The 16474-nt window shown below is 46.1% G+C and overlaps 1 protein-coding gene and 1 pseudogene across 1 annotated transcript in view; one reads left to right on the forward strand and one right to left on the reverse strand.

The window, feature by feature from the left end:
- LOC138748709 (synaptosomal-associated protein 25) overlaps nt 1–14797 on the reverse strand; it is a 96946-nt gene extending 82149 nt beyond the window's left edge. The window contains exon 1 of the mRNA XM_069909345.1: nt 14501–14797. The gene's annotated coding sequence lies outside the window, so the exon portion shown is untranslated. The remainder of the gene's footprint in view (nt 1–14500) is intronic.
- LOC138749127 (U6 spliceosomal RNA) lies at nt 5174–5259 on the forward strand (annotated as a pseudogene).
- Nucleotides 14798–16474: the final 1677 nt, after the last annotated feature.

The following is a 16474-nucleotide window of genomic DNA, read 5'->3' on the forward strand; positions in this document are numbered from 1 at the left end:
AACTATGGTGTCGTGGCAATGACAGCGACGTGGCTGTCTCAGGGGCAAGAATGCTTCAAAAAGGACAGGGAGGGAAATAAAAGAGGTAGGGGAGGGAGTGGCTGGCATTTCTGATCAGGGACACTACCACTGGTGCAGAAAAGGGGAAAGCAGCGGAGGGTTTGCCAACTGAGAGAAAGAGAGGGGCAGGAAGGGGCAATAACCCTATTGGGGGTATCTTATTGACTACTCTCACCCCCCCACCCCCCAAAATAGTAACAGAGCATCGAGGAGCAGGTCGATCCTTGAAATGTGCACAAATAACAAGGTTGTAGTGATGGGCGATGTTCGCTTTCCTTGTATTGATTCCTCATATTGATAGTGAAGGGCATGGATGGAGGTTTCCTGACACAATATGTGGTTAGGCCATCTCAAGGAGAGGCTATACTCGCTCTGGTATTGGGAAATGAACCAGGTCAGGTGTCAGATTACGCAGAGGGCGAACATTTCGGACACCTCTCTTCTTCACCGTATCGCTGGAGAAGGACAAGAGTAGACAAGTTGGGAAAAGATGATGCTACTGCGCAAGAGCTTGGGAGCCCAAATGTACTCGGGGTGGGGGGGGGGGAGGGCGGCTAGTATGTCAGAAATGTGGCGAATATTCAGAGAACATTTACATGGTGCTCTGCACAAGCATATTCTATTGAAGCAGGGAAAGGATGGCAAGGTGAAAGAAACATGGTGCACAAGAGTTGGGGGGGGGGGGGGAATGCCCGCGGATGCCCCTACCTTGGGGCTGACCCTGTATATTCAACTAATTTTTCTCTTTTGGAGAAGATCAACGCAGGTTTCAAGGATTAGGATGAACATAATTAAAGATTTACACCTGAGATTTGGAAATATGGACGGCAAACTTGTAAAAATCTGTCATACTTATTTCTTAGGTAATTTCCTCGAAGGGGAATATGTTCTGCATTCCAATGTGCCAGACCTAGATGGGAATCAGACTTCCACTCAACTGCTTTTCATTGTCTAGCTACTGCCGATGCAATTTTACCAAATTCTTTTTGATATTTGGATAGTTTCCGTTTCGGTCTTACCCCTGTAACATTACCCAGCGAAAATAATTCTGGGTTTTAAGGGATAAGCTAGATAAACATGTGAGAGAGAAGGGCTCTGTGGTAAAAGATGCTGAGAGGACTGGTTGTGGCAGGAGACTTGTCTGGAGCATAAACATCAGGGCAGAATAACGTGCTCTGCATTCTATGTTAGATTAACATCCATCGGCGGCATTTCATTCAGTAAATGTAAGTCCTCTGCACAGAGGGAAACAAATAAAATTTCAAGGATCTCTTTTGCTTTCTCCAGTACACAGGATTGATGTTCGATAAATCCCTCATTACTGGGCCCAAAGCAATGATAGCCCACTGCAGGCTATGTACATCAGTAGTCTTTTGGTGTAAAGGGCTTAGCAAAGTCAAACACCTAATGAATTAAGTATTCGGATGGCCTGTGCTGTTTCCCCACAGGCTGGCTGAGCAGACTGGTCTACAGACGTCACTGTCCATTGACGTCAAGTGTGCACTGAAGGTGGGAGTTGGCAGCATTCCCTAAATGATATGCAAAGCACAATCTACGACACTAATGAGACCAAAGGTAACATGTTGCAGCAGAGCTCTGTGTACACAATAGGGAACTCCACGATAGGAGAAATCTGCACGGAGAATTAAACTGAAACTGCAATACTGAGCAAAAATGTCTTTATAAATCGAGGTTAAACAGGAAAGTCCGCAGATGCTGGGATTGTACTGCAATATATAAACGTGCAGGAGAAACTCAGCATCCGTAGGGAGCAAAGGTCAACTAGCATTTCGGGACTGAGCCTTTCGTCAAGATGTAAGCACAAAAAAACAGGCAGGCACCTGAATAAAAGGGTGGGGGAAGGGGTGGGGGGGGGAGGGGGAAGAACACCTGCAGAAGCCTCTTTCAGGTGACCAGAATACCCGACTGTAAAGCCTCCTATTCTACCCCAATGCGGCTGTCGGGTAGCCACCTGAAAGTGGAGAACCCGGCCAGGAGGAGCACTTACCTGACCCTCCTCCTGTAGGTATATTCTCCGGCTTGGAGAATCCCCCGTTGCACCCGAAAGCAGCAGTGGGACTATGGCCACAGACCATAGGAACCCAGCGTTCGCTCGGACATGGCTCTCCTTCAGCCACGGGTGACAGAAAGGCGTCTTCCCCGTGGCCACCTGAACGTCCCATCTGCACTTCCTCAGCCGCGTCTGCCGGCGCATTTTCTGCGTTCGAGCACCTGAAAGCGGCTAGTGAGAGAGACTGTCATTTTTATTTAGGCACTTGCCGATCTATTGCACGTATCTTGACGAAGGGTCCAGGCCCAAAATATTGGTTACCCTTCACTTCCTAAAGATGCTGCGTGACCTGCTGAGTTTCTCCAGCACTTCTGTGCCTTGCACTGTCTTTATAGATACTTGGCTGTGTCCACATATGAGCCGACTGCCATTATAATAGAAGCTCTGCATTAGAAGTGGATGGCCAAATGTAATAATGTGCAGGTAACTCAGGCCATGACCACACCAGCAAAGGTGGAGCATCAGGAACAAAGATCAAAGCCACGGTTGGCGTAACGGTTAGTGCAATGCTGTTACCCGCCAGTGATCGGGACTGGGGTTCGAATCCTACGCTGCCTCTAAGGAGTTTGTTCTTCTCCTCGCGTCTGCATGGGTTTCCTCTGGGTGCACTGGTTTCCTCCCGCCCTTCAAAACATACAGGGGTTGTAGGCCGATTCCAGCCATTTAAACCCGTGCCGCCGAATTACACCCAAATTAACCCACAACCCCTGTACATCTTTGTAGGATGGGATGAAACCAGAGCGCCCGGAGGAAACCCACTCAGACATGGGGAGAACATACAAACTCCTTACGGACAGCGCCAGATTCGAATCCCAGTTGCTGGCCCTGTAATAGTGTCGCACTTAACCGCTCCACTAACCTTGCCAACCAAGGCGAAGGTGGTGGTGAGCTACCTTCTTGAACCACTGATGTCCTTGAGGCGTGAGAATGCCACAAGGTGATTGATGCAGGAGTTCCAAGTTTAATCCAGCCTCAGTGAAGGATATATTGCCAAGCCAGGGTGGTGTGTGGCTTGGAGGGCAATTTCCAGGCAGAGGTGTTCCCCAAGTGTTTGCTATTCTCATCCAGCTGGAGGAGGTGGTGGGTTTAAAAGGTGTTGCCTGAGGAGACTTGGCTAGTTGATGCAGTGGATCCCGTAGATAGTACCAACTGCTGCTCTTGCGCGCAACTAGTGGATTGAGTGAATGGTTGTGGGGGGGGGGGGGGGGGGGGAGAGTGTCCATCAAACCTGTATTGTGCAGAGCTTCTTGAGTGCTGTACTCAACCAGGCAGAGCATTCCATCACACTCCTGCCCTGAGCCTCATAGATGGTCAACAAGCCATGGGGAAACTCAAACAGTATTACTTTATATAGCAGAGAAACATAACCAACGTTTCAGGCCTGAGCCCTTTGTCAAGGTACGAGCAAAATGTAGGCAGGTGCCTGAACCAAATGGTGGGGGGGAGGGGGGAAAGAGACAGGGGAGGACCACATTCCCACAGGCAGGAGGTAATAGGTGGATATGGGAGGGAGGGCCCACCAGCAAACTGGGGGAGGGGTGACGTTTCTGTGAACGGAGAGGGGAAGGGATGGAGAGCTGGAGGAAAGGAGATGGAGGGAAAAGGGAAGGGAGGAAGAACGGAGAGTAGGCCAGCAGAAACCGGAGAAGTGGATGTTAATGCCACCCGGTTGGAGAGGGCCCAGATGGAAAATCAAGTGTTGTTCCTCCAATTTTCGGGTGGTCTGGGTTTGACAGTACATGAGGCCATGTCAGCATGGGAGTGGGGCAAGGAATTGAAATGGTTGGCCACTGGGAGATCCCCGCCACTGATGCGAAAGCGCTCAGCCACACTGCTCTCCATTGCATTTTAACCCCTACGGAGGGAGTTCTATGAAGCTCTCTACACTGCTCACCCACTGCACTTCTGGTTCTCTCCAAAGAAAGAAGGCTGGGGAGTTCTGCAGGCTGCAAGGTGGCCATGCAGATGATGAGCTGTGGCTCCTGCAGGCCACTGGGCTTTTCTAATGACTATGCAGTGGACCAGAACCCCTAATGTCATGGCATCAGCTGGTTGCTGCAATTGGAGAGAATTTCATTGACGTGCCACTGACCAACGAGTCGAAGAGAGGAAACATGTTAATTACTGCAGGAACCTCAGCCATTCAGCTCATAGCATCTGTTCCAAGAACTGCTCTTTAAATGAAGCCAATTACACTGTAATCCCATCTCACTGCTTCCTCTCTGATACTTAGCCAGGTCTTTTTCAATACATCGTACTCCTTAGTTCAATATGTTTAATCTTCTGCACTCGTAGAACAAAAGCATTGCGTGATTATAGGGTTGACCATGGGTGAAGCTGTGTTAAGCAGTGGGGCTGTTGCTTGAGAGCAGTTTCTACCTGGCTTGGCACTGCATGCACAGGAGGCCAGGCTGAAAACTCAACCAAATTGACTATTAATACAAAAATAAGAATGGACCTTTTATCCAAACAGCACTTCTGTGCTCAAGTGTTCCTCTTGTGCTCAGAGTACCACTTGTTTAGTATCATCGCAAGCCGAGGTGACACTAATCTGACATTTATTGTCATAATTATACATTGGATGGGTTAGAAATTTGTCTTTTTATTTATCCACTTTTCGAGATGCTGTCATTGCTCACAACTCCAGTGGGCATTGCCCTGAGATTCCTCACTGCAGCCCGAGACCAACCATGCACAGAGCAGAACTCCAGAGGTGAAGCGAGCCCTTGTCATCAATGCGCCATTACAAAGTTCGAGTATAGACGTGACATCACGTACGACCCTGAGATTCTTTTTCCTGCGGGCGCGGCGGAATTACCACTTTCGGGGAGCACAACAAAAATTGGACACAGCGTACTCATGTAAACAAAGAGAGAAATGTAAACAAACTGACTGTGCAATGCAGAGAAGGAAAAAAAATCAATAAAGTACAAAAGTGAGAGTCCTTAAATGAGTCCCTGATTGAGTTTAGTAAAACGCAATGGTGGAGAAACTCGGCTGGTTAAACAGTGAACCTTGATAGGTGTCACAAGACTCGCACCCATACCTTCAGGCACATATACTAAAATTGGAACGATAAAGAGATTAGCATGGATGGCAAGCACATTCGTGAAGTGGTCCATATTTTTAACTACAGCACCTAATAGCCTAAATATGCCTGAGATTGTCTGACGTTGGAAGCGAAGTGGACTCAGGACTGGTCAGTACTTGGAGGGGAGACCTCCTGGGAACACTGGGTGCTGTAGGTTTCTGTGAGGGGCGCTGGACAAAGTGGAGACTCTCTGTCTGCCTTACGGTGGATAAAATTTAAAGAATTTCATATATGTTACATTCGAAATGTAGTATTACATGACAATGATGGAGAGAGTGCAGAGAAGGTTCACGAGAATGTTCACAGGATTTCAGGGTCTGAGTTACAGGGAAAGATTGTGCAGACTGGGGCTTTTTTCTCTGGAGCATAGAAGATTGAGAGGGGACTTGATCGAGGTGTTTAAGATTTTAAAAGGGACAGACAGAGTAAATGTGGATAGGCTTTTTCAATTAAGAAAGGGGGAGATTCAAACTAGAAGACATGTTTTAAGATTGAAGGGGGAAAATTATAAGGGGAACATGAGGGGAAATTTCTTTACGCAGAGGGTGGTGGGGATGTGAAATGAGCTTCCGGCAGACGTGGTCGAGGCGGGATCATTGGTTACATTTAAGGAAAGACTGGATCGTTGCATGGATAGGAGGGGACTAGAGGGGTATGGACCGGGTGCTGGTCAGTGGGACTAGGAGGGTGGGGATTTGCTACGGCATGGACTAGTAGGGCCGAACTGGCCTGTTCTGTGCTGTAAGTGGTTATATGGTTATATGATAGGAAAAGTTGCTCCCCCTCCACCATCAGACTCCTCCACGACAAACTCAGTCAGGGACTCATTTATGGACTCTTGCTTGTGCATTTTATTGATTTTTTTCCTCTCTGTTTGTTTACATTTCTTTATTTGTTTACATGTGCACATTTTTTTTGCACTACCAATAAGTGGTAATTCTGCCTGGCCCGCAAGGAAAATAGAATCGTACGTGTACTCGGACAATAAACATGAAATCTCAACCCCACAGCTAATAGGTACTAAGGTGGAGCGAGTAAAGATTTTGGGTAGCTGATGCTGACAACAGAGAAGACCTTTGCGTCCTGGAAGGTGTTGACCTTCTTGAAACTTGTTGGCCCTGCATTCTCACCCAGGCAGTTATTGCATATCCCAACACTAATCTTCGAAATGTGTTGGGCTGCCAGGATACCATAGGATACCCAATCTCTCTTGTAGCTAATCATACTTAGGCAGTTGGTCCAAATGAATGTCGAGGATAGGCATTCCTTTATGGAGATGGATAATGGCGGGTCTTTTGTGGCACGAACGTTCCTCGCCACTTATTAAGCCCTTATCTGAATGTTGCCTGCTGCATGCTGAGGAACTGCCAAGGGATTGGAACAGTACGCGCTCAGAAGCAAACTTGATTAGATCTCGTGATGGTTGATAAAGCAGCAGCAGATGGTTGGACCTGGAGCCTTGAGTCGAGGAACTCTTGCAATAATGACTGACCATAAACCACCTCAAATTCTCCTCTAGGTGAGTTAGGAGTCGGACCATTGAAGCATCTCTGTCCTGATAAGAACATAAGAACTAGGAGCAGGAGTTGGCCCTTCGAGCCTGCTCCGCCATTCAATGAAATCATGGCCGATCTGATGATGGGCTCATCTCCACCAACCTTGGCTTTTCCCCATATCCCATATTCCCCATAGTTCTTAGCTGCCACATTCAATCAAATGCTTCGTGATGTCAAGGCCAGTGACTCTTAGCTCATTTTATTGAGGTGTGGGTTGAAGGGCAAACCGAAAAATAAGTACCAGCGAGACCACTATTGGCAAGTATTGCTTCATAGTGCTGTCAACAACAATTTCCATCATTTTACTTATGACTGCGAGCAGATTGATTGGGCCAATTTCTGATGCCTCTACAAGCTAAGTGTTTTGTTTTGCAAATTAAAATGAGTTCTCTTCATTTTTAACAGGATCAATACTGATTGGGTTCATAGACAAACCTCTTTCACTTGATTACTGAAGAGATGTTCATGGAATCTCAACTTCCTATTAATTTGTTAATGGTCTATATCTTTCATAAATGGATGAAATAACACCATGGATCTGATTTATTAGCTGTAAGAGATATTTAGCATGGCGTTTTACGTACCCAGGACTTGTATTTTAATTCATCGCGTTGACATTCTTTAGGAGAGGCCTTCAAACAGGCTTGGTCCATGGCACAGTAATTGTGAGGGAGTCAGGAACACACTGAGCCATGAAGATATGGATTACAGTGTAATACGGATGCTCAATTTTGAACTGCTTCCAGTTAATCTCAACCAGTTGGCCATGGCCCACTGGTGGGTGCAGCCGTGTTCCCGCTAGAGTCTTTAAAAATGTTAATTAAATACTTTAAATGAGAAGAACTGCCTTTGATTTGAAAATATTGCTCAGGCATTGCCAATAGTGGGCCATGGCATGTTAGGCTGGATGCCAGGTGGTTGAGAATCACTGTAACTAGTTCCATTAGTACCAGATATCAGCATTCTCAACTGGAGCACCCCCAGAGCATGTGCTGGGTGGTGTGGATCCTTGATGTTTGCTGGTGCTCTGTGATGGCAGCGTTCCCTGTAGATGTTCTCGATAGTGGGGAGGATTTTGTCTATGATGTCCTGGACTGTGTCCATTACCTTTTGCAGGGCTTTACGCTCAGGGGTATTGGTGTCCACTTACCGGACTGTGATGCAGCCGGTCAGCACACTTTCCAAAAGTTGAAATTTGCCAGGGTTTCTTATGTCTTATACTCTGCATACTCCTGAGGAAGTACAGGCACTGATGAGCTTTCTTCACGATGACATTTGTATGATGGGTCCAGGAAAGATCCTCCGAGATAGTAACTCCCAGAAATTTAAATTTGCTCACCCTCTCCTCCTCTGATCCACCAATGACCACTGGATCGTCCACCACTGGTTTTCCCATTCCTGGTCAACAATTAGCTTGTTGGTTTTGGTGACATTGAGGGAGAGGCTGTTGTTAGTACACCATTTGGCAAATGGTGTTCTGACCAGCTGAGTCAGAACAATAGGGAGAAATTAGCAAGAGGTTATCTTGCCCACATCACATAATACCAAGAGGATCTGTAGTTAAAGTGAGTTTTATTTCTACAATGCCAGTCAACCATATGAAATCAGATTTAAAAAATAAAAATTCATCCACGTTGCTATTGATTGTTATAAAACCCCACCTGGGTCATGTGTTTTAGTAGATCTCTTCTATGTAAATCATTCCCATATTTGGTACATGGCTTTGATAGTATAATGCAACAGTCAGATTGGATGTTGCGTGGCAAAGGGCCTGCTTCAGAGGTGTAGCACTCCATGAGATCTCGTTCTTTATGCAGATATTGAGCTTCTCTGATCCATATGTTCTGGGAGTGCCCAGATTTAGAGAGATTCTGGAAGGACATTTTCCAACTATATCAAGGATTCTTAAAATGAATTTGGAACCTTGCCCCTTAATTGCTTTGTTTATTTTTTCTCGTAATCCAAATAAACTTATATCGGCGTCTCAGTAAAAAGTTTTAGCTTTTACCACGATGATAGCCGGACAAGCAATACTACTGAAGTGGAAAGTTCAAGATTCAAGATTCAATTTATTTTCATACTAATAAAACAGTCATATTACATGAAATGTCTTTTTCCCTGCTGCAAGGCAGATCGATTCGCCACCAGCAGGAATTGCTTAAGCACCTCTTACAGTCAGTCAGAGAGAAGCAAAATATGATTCATCCCCTACTCATACACAGTGGTTACCATATTTAAATTTAGAGGAAATTAGATATAATATTAAAGATAGAAAGTTTCAATTTATGAAATTATGGGGCCTATTCTTAGAATTATTTTTATAATTGGAAGAATTAACACTTATTGTACGTTCCAGTGGTTCATTGCCTGCTCTCTACGGGTGGGGATCACCAGTGCTTCCACATTACTGATTTTAAAAAAAAAATTGATTGGAGGAGGGAGGGGTAGATTAGAGTTATTTTAGTCTTTTTTTCCTTGACTTTATATGTTGTTTCAACAAACGGGTTTAACGTGGTTGCATAGATCATTTCTGTAGAGCGCGTCGAAAAAACCAAAGACTTGTTGATCCAAACCAAGGCTTTTATTAACTAAAAGACTGGAGCAGATCAGTCCAGAATGACCTGGTCTGGCTAGGAGCAATCCTTTAAGACCTGCCAGTAGGTGGTGCTACACTCTCAGCCAGTCACAGTCGTCCTACACTCCCATCTGTACGTAGACACATTGGTGATAGGATCTGGACCATCACAATTTCCATGAAATGTTTTTGTGATATTTATAAGCAATTATTGATGTAGTTTTATCTACTTTTTTTTGGCTTTTTGTCTGTTTACTTTTATACAAATGAGTTATTATGTAATTGTCAATTCTGTATTTAAGCATATATGTTAAACTCATTAAAAATATTTTAAAAAGGACTCCATGAGATCAGAGAAATATCTGATCTTCACAAGATTGTGACAACGTCTTCTTACTTTTTCAGGTCTAAAGTAGACACAGGCATCATGCTCGGCACAGGCACCGCAGGCCAGAGGGCCTGTTCCATGCTCTGTGCTCCACACCAAACTCTTCTCTTTATGCACCCTAAAAGTCCAACACAATTCTGAACCCTTCTCTCAAATCCCTTTAACCACACCAATCTACAAATGGGAATAGCACTTCAAAAGTACTGTACCTTTAAGAAGAGGCATTCAAGCCAAATCATGGAACGTATGATTTTTGAGAACAGTGAAATATTGTCCAGTGAACACACTACTGATTAAAATCTTGCCGAAAGCTAGCGCTGAGGTTATTAATAATGGACTAGACTTTAAATGATCTCTTCCTTCTCGCCTCGCTAAAGGTCTACAGATCTGGGATGAAATTAACGCCTTCAGGAGATCTGCGGTGCATTGATCACTCTAGCAGTTCAGGAGTAATACGCTGCAGACCAACTCAATGGCAATCTTCCAGCACACACCTCATTGGGTTTCTGTGAGGTGCATACTAAGGCTGATGGCACTGGCTCAGAGTCACCGATTCCGCCGCACAACTGAGATTTATAAATCTGTTTTGCTGTTCCCAAGGCACTAGTGTTGTGGCAACAACCCCACCCCCATGATGATTAATTCTGCTCCAGCATCGAAATCACCCTTAACCCATGTCCTCTGGTTTGTATCTCACCCGCCCTCAGTGGGAGAATTTCACTTCCACCTCAATAAGGGGACTGTTATTGTCAAGAAACGTACAATATGCAACGGACCCAGCTGCAAACACTGCAATTTACCACCTGCCACCCACACAGGCTCTCAAATCACTGCCAAACTACTCCCACTTGTGAACCTAGGCAGACATTCTATCCAAGTAAGAAAAAGTAAACGGTGTTGGGTCAATAATAGGAGGTTAAAGAAAATGAAGAAAGAAAAATCACTGCAGATGCTGGAGATTTGAAACAAGCATTAAAAAGAAATGCTGGAAATACTTAGCGGGACTGAGACCCTTCGTCAGAAGTGAGAACAAGAGGGATGCTGGTTAGTTTTTGAGGGAGAGATGGTGGGGATGGATGTGGACAACTCGGACAGGGTGAGACCAACTGAGCTAGTGGAGGCAGTTCCAAATGCACTCGGCTTCATTCTCCTACAAAATAATGATGAACATGAAACTACAAGATTATTTTTTTAAAATCTGAATTACGAATACCCGACCATCTGAAAATTAATCTTCCTGAATATTAATTGCATGTGGATTGTGATTACGTGTTGTATTATTGTTCCATTTTAAAATTAGATTCTGCAGAAGGTTTCGCCTGGCTACCCAGAAACAGGTTGTTGGAAATGAACCTCCAGTTTAATTAGCAGTGGACACTTTTGATGCATCTGGTGCTTCCCCACTGACCTCATGTACTGCCACGTTGAGGCCGTTCATAAATTGAACCATAGAACAATGACAGCAGAGAAACCGGCCACCTCAGCCCTTCTAGTCTGTGCCGAACCACTTTTTCTTGCCTAGTCCCACTGACCTACACTCAGTCCATAGCCCTCCGTACCTCTCCCACCCATGTACCTGTCCAAATTTCCCTTAAATGTTAAAAATTCAGCCCACATCGACTATTTGAGCTCGATCCACACTCCCACCACTCTCTGAGTGAAGAAGTTCCCCCTAAACTTCTCCCCTTTCACCCTTAACCCATGTCCTCTGGTTTGTATCTCACCCGCCCTCAGTGGGAAAAGCTGATCTACATTAACTCTGTCTCTCCCCCTCATAATTTTAAATACCTCGGTCAAATCTCCCCTCATTCTTCTACGCTCCAAGGAATAAAGTCCGAACCTGTTTAACCTTTCCCTGTAACTCAGTCCCTGAAGTCCGGGCAACATCCCAGTAAATCTTCTCTGCACTCTGCACCCAAACGGCACATAATACTCCAAATATGGCCTCACCAATGACCTATACAACTTACATAACACCCCAACTCCTGTACTCAACAGTTTGATTCATGAAGCAACACTACCTTATATTCTATCTCAGTCGTCTCTAGCCAGACAGAATCAATACTGATCTTCAATTTCTGTTCACCTCCTGCCCTAGTCTCCCTATTGTCATTACTCTTCCTCCAGCTCCCCACCCCTTTTTCTTCCTTCTATCTTTCTTTGCCCTCTCTTCCATCATTTCACAACTTCTACTCTCTTCTACCCTCCCACCTGTATTCACCTCTTCACCCCTTCCCCTCCCCCAACATTTTTCACACCTCTTTTTCGGCATTTAATTTCCCCAATTTACTCATCAGTCTTTGGAAAAGCCCTGAAGTCCAGCAGCGACCTCTCTGTCCCCAAGGGCTATCAGGCTCTTGAACCTCCCCTTACTACAATAATCATGGACTACTTCAGCACCAGGAAAAGCCCCGACCGCTCTCCTCATCACCCTCCCCCTTTGCTCAGCCATCCCTCATCCCTTGATCGCCCTCCTCCCGTCTCCACCTGTCATCTCCTGCCTTTGTCACCACTCCTCCATCCCCTCCCCCCACTCTTTTGTTTGGACGCCTGCCAGCATTTTTCCATACCTTGACAAAGGACTCAGGCCCGAAACGTCAGCTATGTATTTTTAACCTTTGCTATAGAAAGGACACTACTTGACCTGCAGAGCTTCTCTACCGTCGTGTTTTTACTTCAACCGCGGGGTCTGCAGACTTTTGTGTTTTAGTTCTGCCATTCTTTTTCCCTGCCCTCCTGTAACTGTGAATTAGAGTATCTATTGTTTTTTTGCATCTATTCTCTCTTTCCGCAAGGTCATTTAATCTATAGTATTGTAGCTGTGGTTTTTTTTGAACAAAGTACCTGTTTGATAAAGGGGAAGGTTCCATTATTGTCACATGACACTACATTTAGAGTGTAACCACTTCTGTCTACCGGAAGGCAGGCAGAGAATCACCACTTTGTCCAGTGCCCCTCACAGGTACCTGGTCTCCCCTCCAAGTACTGACCTGATCCTGCTTAGCTTCCGAGATCGGACAATCCCAGGCGTATTCAGACTGTGCTGCAGTAAGTAGGAATTTTGGTGCATGGTATGATAACAAACTTGTCAACATTGACACTCAAACCAAGACAAAAAACGGAACCCAATCAGCTGGGAAACTCCAGGTTGAGCAACATTAGTGGGGGAGAACTAATGCATGTTGAGCAACCTATTGAACAGGTGGGTTCTACCCTAGTGGTTCTCAACCTATTTTTCTCCCCCACTCACATACCGCCTTAAGTAATCCCTCACTCACCACGGAGCACCAATGGCAGAGGATGCATCGGTGCTCCGTGGTGAGTAAGGGATTACTTAAGATGGTGTGTGAGTGGGGAAAAAAGGTTGTGAACCACTGTATTGTACATACAGTACCTTCATTAGTCTGAAAGGAGAGGGCAGGGGTGGGGAGGTGGAGGAGAGGGAGAGGGTTGTTCATGCCATCCACCTGGAGAGTGCCCAGGAAGAATGAACTCCAAACCTACGCCATAGGTGCTCTGAGGTGAGTAAGGGACTAGTTAAGGGGATGTGGGTAGAAAGAAAAAGGTTGTGAACCACTGTATTGTACATACAGTACCTTCTTTAGTCTGAAAGGAGAGGGCAGGGGTGGGGAGGTGGAGGAGAGGGAGAGGGATGTTCATGCCATCCACCTGGAGAGTGCCCAGGAAGAATGAACTCCAAACCTACGCCATAGGTGCTCTGAGGTGAGTAAGGGACGAGTTAAGGGGATGTGGGTAGAAAGAAAAAGGTTGTGAACCTCTGTATTGTACATACAGTACCTTCTTTAGTCTGAAAGGAGAGGGCAGGGGTGGGGAGGTGGAGGAGAGGGAGAGGGATGTTCATGCCATCCACCTGGAGAGTGCCCAGGAAGAATGAACTCCAAACCTACGCCATAGGTGCTCTGAGGTGAGTAAGGGACTAGTTAAGGGGATGTGGGTAGAAAGAAAAAGGTTGTGAACCTCTGTATTGTACATACAGTACCTTCTTTAGTCTGAAAGGAGAGGGCAGGGGTGGGGAGGTGGAGGAGAGGGAGAGGGATGTTCATGCCATCCACCTGGAGAGTGCCCAGGAAGAATGAACTCCAAACCTACGCCATAGGTGCTCTGTAAGGGACGAGTTAAGGGGATGTGGGTAGAAAGAAAAAGGTTGTGAACCTCTGTGACTAGACATTCAACTGCAGCCACGATCTATTTGAAATAAATTCCTGCTCTGTTAACAGAATGTTTTAAAAGTGCCTGGAAGAGAAGCTTCATGGTATTCCAGGGGGCTCTGGCTGCTGCTCGGCGCGCACCGCAGTGGATGCGGAAGGCGCTATGCGAATGCAACCCCGTTAAAATCCGGCCAGACGCTTTGGCGAGGTGCGGCACCGCCCGCGGGTCCAGGCAGGGACACACTCCATCCACACACACACACATTGGTGCGTGGGGCCAGGACTCAGAGCGGAGGAGGCTCTCCAAATGACAACTCAACACACACAGGGAGACGAGCACTTCCAACGCGTCTCTGCAATCCGATAAATGTTTCCTTGATATCGAACTTTAGTCGCAGTTCATTCATTGCAATGATCAATGCCCTGTCTCATCAGCTCTCTTAAATATAAAGGCACTCAAAATGCGAATCATTCTTCGAATCCCCTGTAAATAAATGAAACGCATCCAACCATTGCAAATAGGCGAATTCTTTGCATGCGGAATGTATCCGCAATGTCGGTTTCCAGGATATTTTAAATGGGCTACTAACCTTACAGCTTCCTCCACTCTGCAGCCGCGTCTGCCGAGAATTAATATTCAACGCCACACCCTCGCCCACTGCTTTGCCTCTCTGTCGGTTCTGGTCGACATCCCACAGCGTTATCCTCCGTGGGCAGTCTCTTCTACTCGCCCTCGCTGGCCAGTTATTTGGTGGTCTGGGCAAGGCATTTTTTTAGGGGGTTTCCCTCCCTCGTTTGGCAGATGATGGATTGCAGCAGGATTGATGGTGGCGGGAAGATGATGGGCCGAGTGGTCAGGGGAGGAGTGCTGGTGGTCTTTTAGGAAATTCGTCAGATTGCAGATTTATTGTCTGAGTAGTACGTCACATACAACCCTGAGATTCTTTATCCTGCAGAATTACCACTTATCGGCAGTACGAAATAAAAACTGTACACGATGTTGACCTGTAAACGAATAAAGAAATGTCAATAAACCGACTGTTCAATACAGAGGAACAAAATCAATGAAGTGTACAAGTAAGAGTCCTTAAATGAGTCCTGGATTGAGTTTGTTGTTGAGGAGTCTGATGGTACCAGCTGTCCCTGAACCTGGTGGGTGGTGCGAGTCTTGTGGCCCCGATACCTCTCTCCTGCTGGCAGCAGCGAGAATAGAGCTGGGTGGGGTGGGTCCTTGATGATTGCTGCGTTCCCCGTCGATGTTCTCAATGCTGGGGAGCATTTTGCCACTCTTTTTTGCAGGGCTTTACGCTCAGGGGTATTGGTGTCCCCCGTACCAGTTGGCCAGCACGCGATCCACCACATAGCTGTAGAAATTTTCCAATGTCATACCAAACCTCCGCCAACTCCTGAGGAAACAGAGGCGCTGACGTGGTTTCCTCACGATGCTACTGGTGTGTTGGGTCCTGGAAAGATTCTCGAGGATAGTAACTCCCAAGAACTTATTTGCTCCCCCCTCTCCACCTCTGATATTCATTAAAGTTCCAACAATTTCTATTGTTACGGAGGTTTAACATATGATTGAATATCCTGCTCTACCTCTTTTTGGATCAAAGTCCCAGCTGTTTGGGAGCATGTGCCAGCTCCATGAGGCTTCAGCCAAAGACAATGAGATAGTCAAAGGGGTTCCACCATCATGTCATACTCGTGAAATTTCCACATGAATACCTATCTCATCCGGTGATCTATGGTCCATCAACTCCCGTGGTTTGGCACGTTTGACTCTGCCGCCGTTAGTACAAACTCCTTACAGACGGCATGGGACTCGAACCGCGATCCCATTCCCTGGAGCTGTAAAGGCATTGTGCTTAATCAATATGCTAGCCATGCTGCCCCACAGTATTACTTCCTGTTTTAAGCTTTGTTCTACCTTTGATATGTTTACATAGTGGGTCAATTTCTGTTTTCCAGCATTTTCTGTGGTCCGGTAATGGCCTGGTCCCAACATAGCCCGACTGAAGAGGTACAACCTGAATATGGAAAATCTAGCCTGTAAATATTGCCATAGTGATAATATATAATCCGTCTCTTTATTGCAATAACAATGATTCTCAATCAGACTGGATGACAGAGCAGATTACCGTTGAATGGTTTCTATGAGGATTACTCGAACAGAAGTAAAACATAAATACTGCGTGCGAGTTAGTTTCCAACCTATATTTCCACATGTACTAGAGTTGGCTTTTTGCAAAGAATGGCAAATGGTTCGCTGGCTGAGATATTCTGGCTCAGTGGTGTCACTAGGGTTGGTGTCACCTGATGCGGTAACTCATGGTGTCATTCCCCCCCCCCTCCCCCCTACCATGGACCGAGTGTAGAAAGAATAGGTGTGTGCTCCTTGTATGTATGGGGTGGTGGCGGCAGCACTGAGGAGGATGGGGTGGCAGCGGCGGTGCTGAACTGGGGAGAGGGGGGTGGGGGCTCTGACCAGAGTGCATTAGAAGGTTCAAAAAGTAAATTAGCACAGAGGTTTAGCCTTGTAGGTATATGGATACATGTAAGATGGG

This window comes from Narcine bancroftii, chromosome 13, assembly GCF_036971445.1.
Source record: "Narcine bancroftii isolate sNarBan1 chromosome 13, sNarBan1.hap1, whole genome shotgun sequence".
NCBI lineage: Eukaryota > Metazoa > Chordata > Chondrichthyes > Torpediniformes > Narcinidae > Narcine > Narcine bancroftii.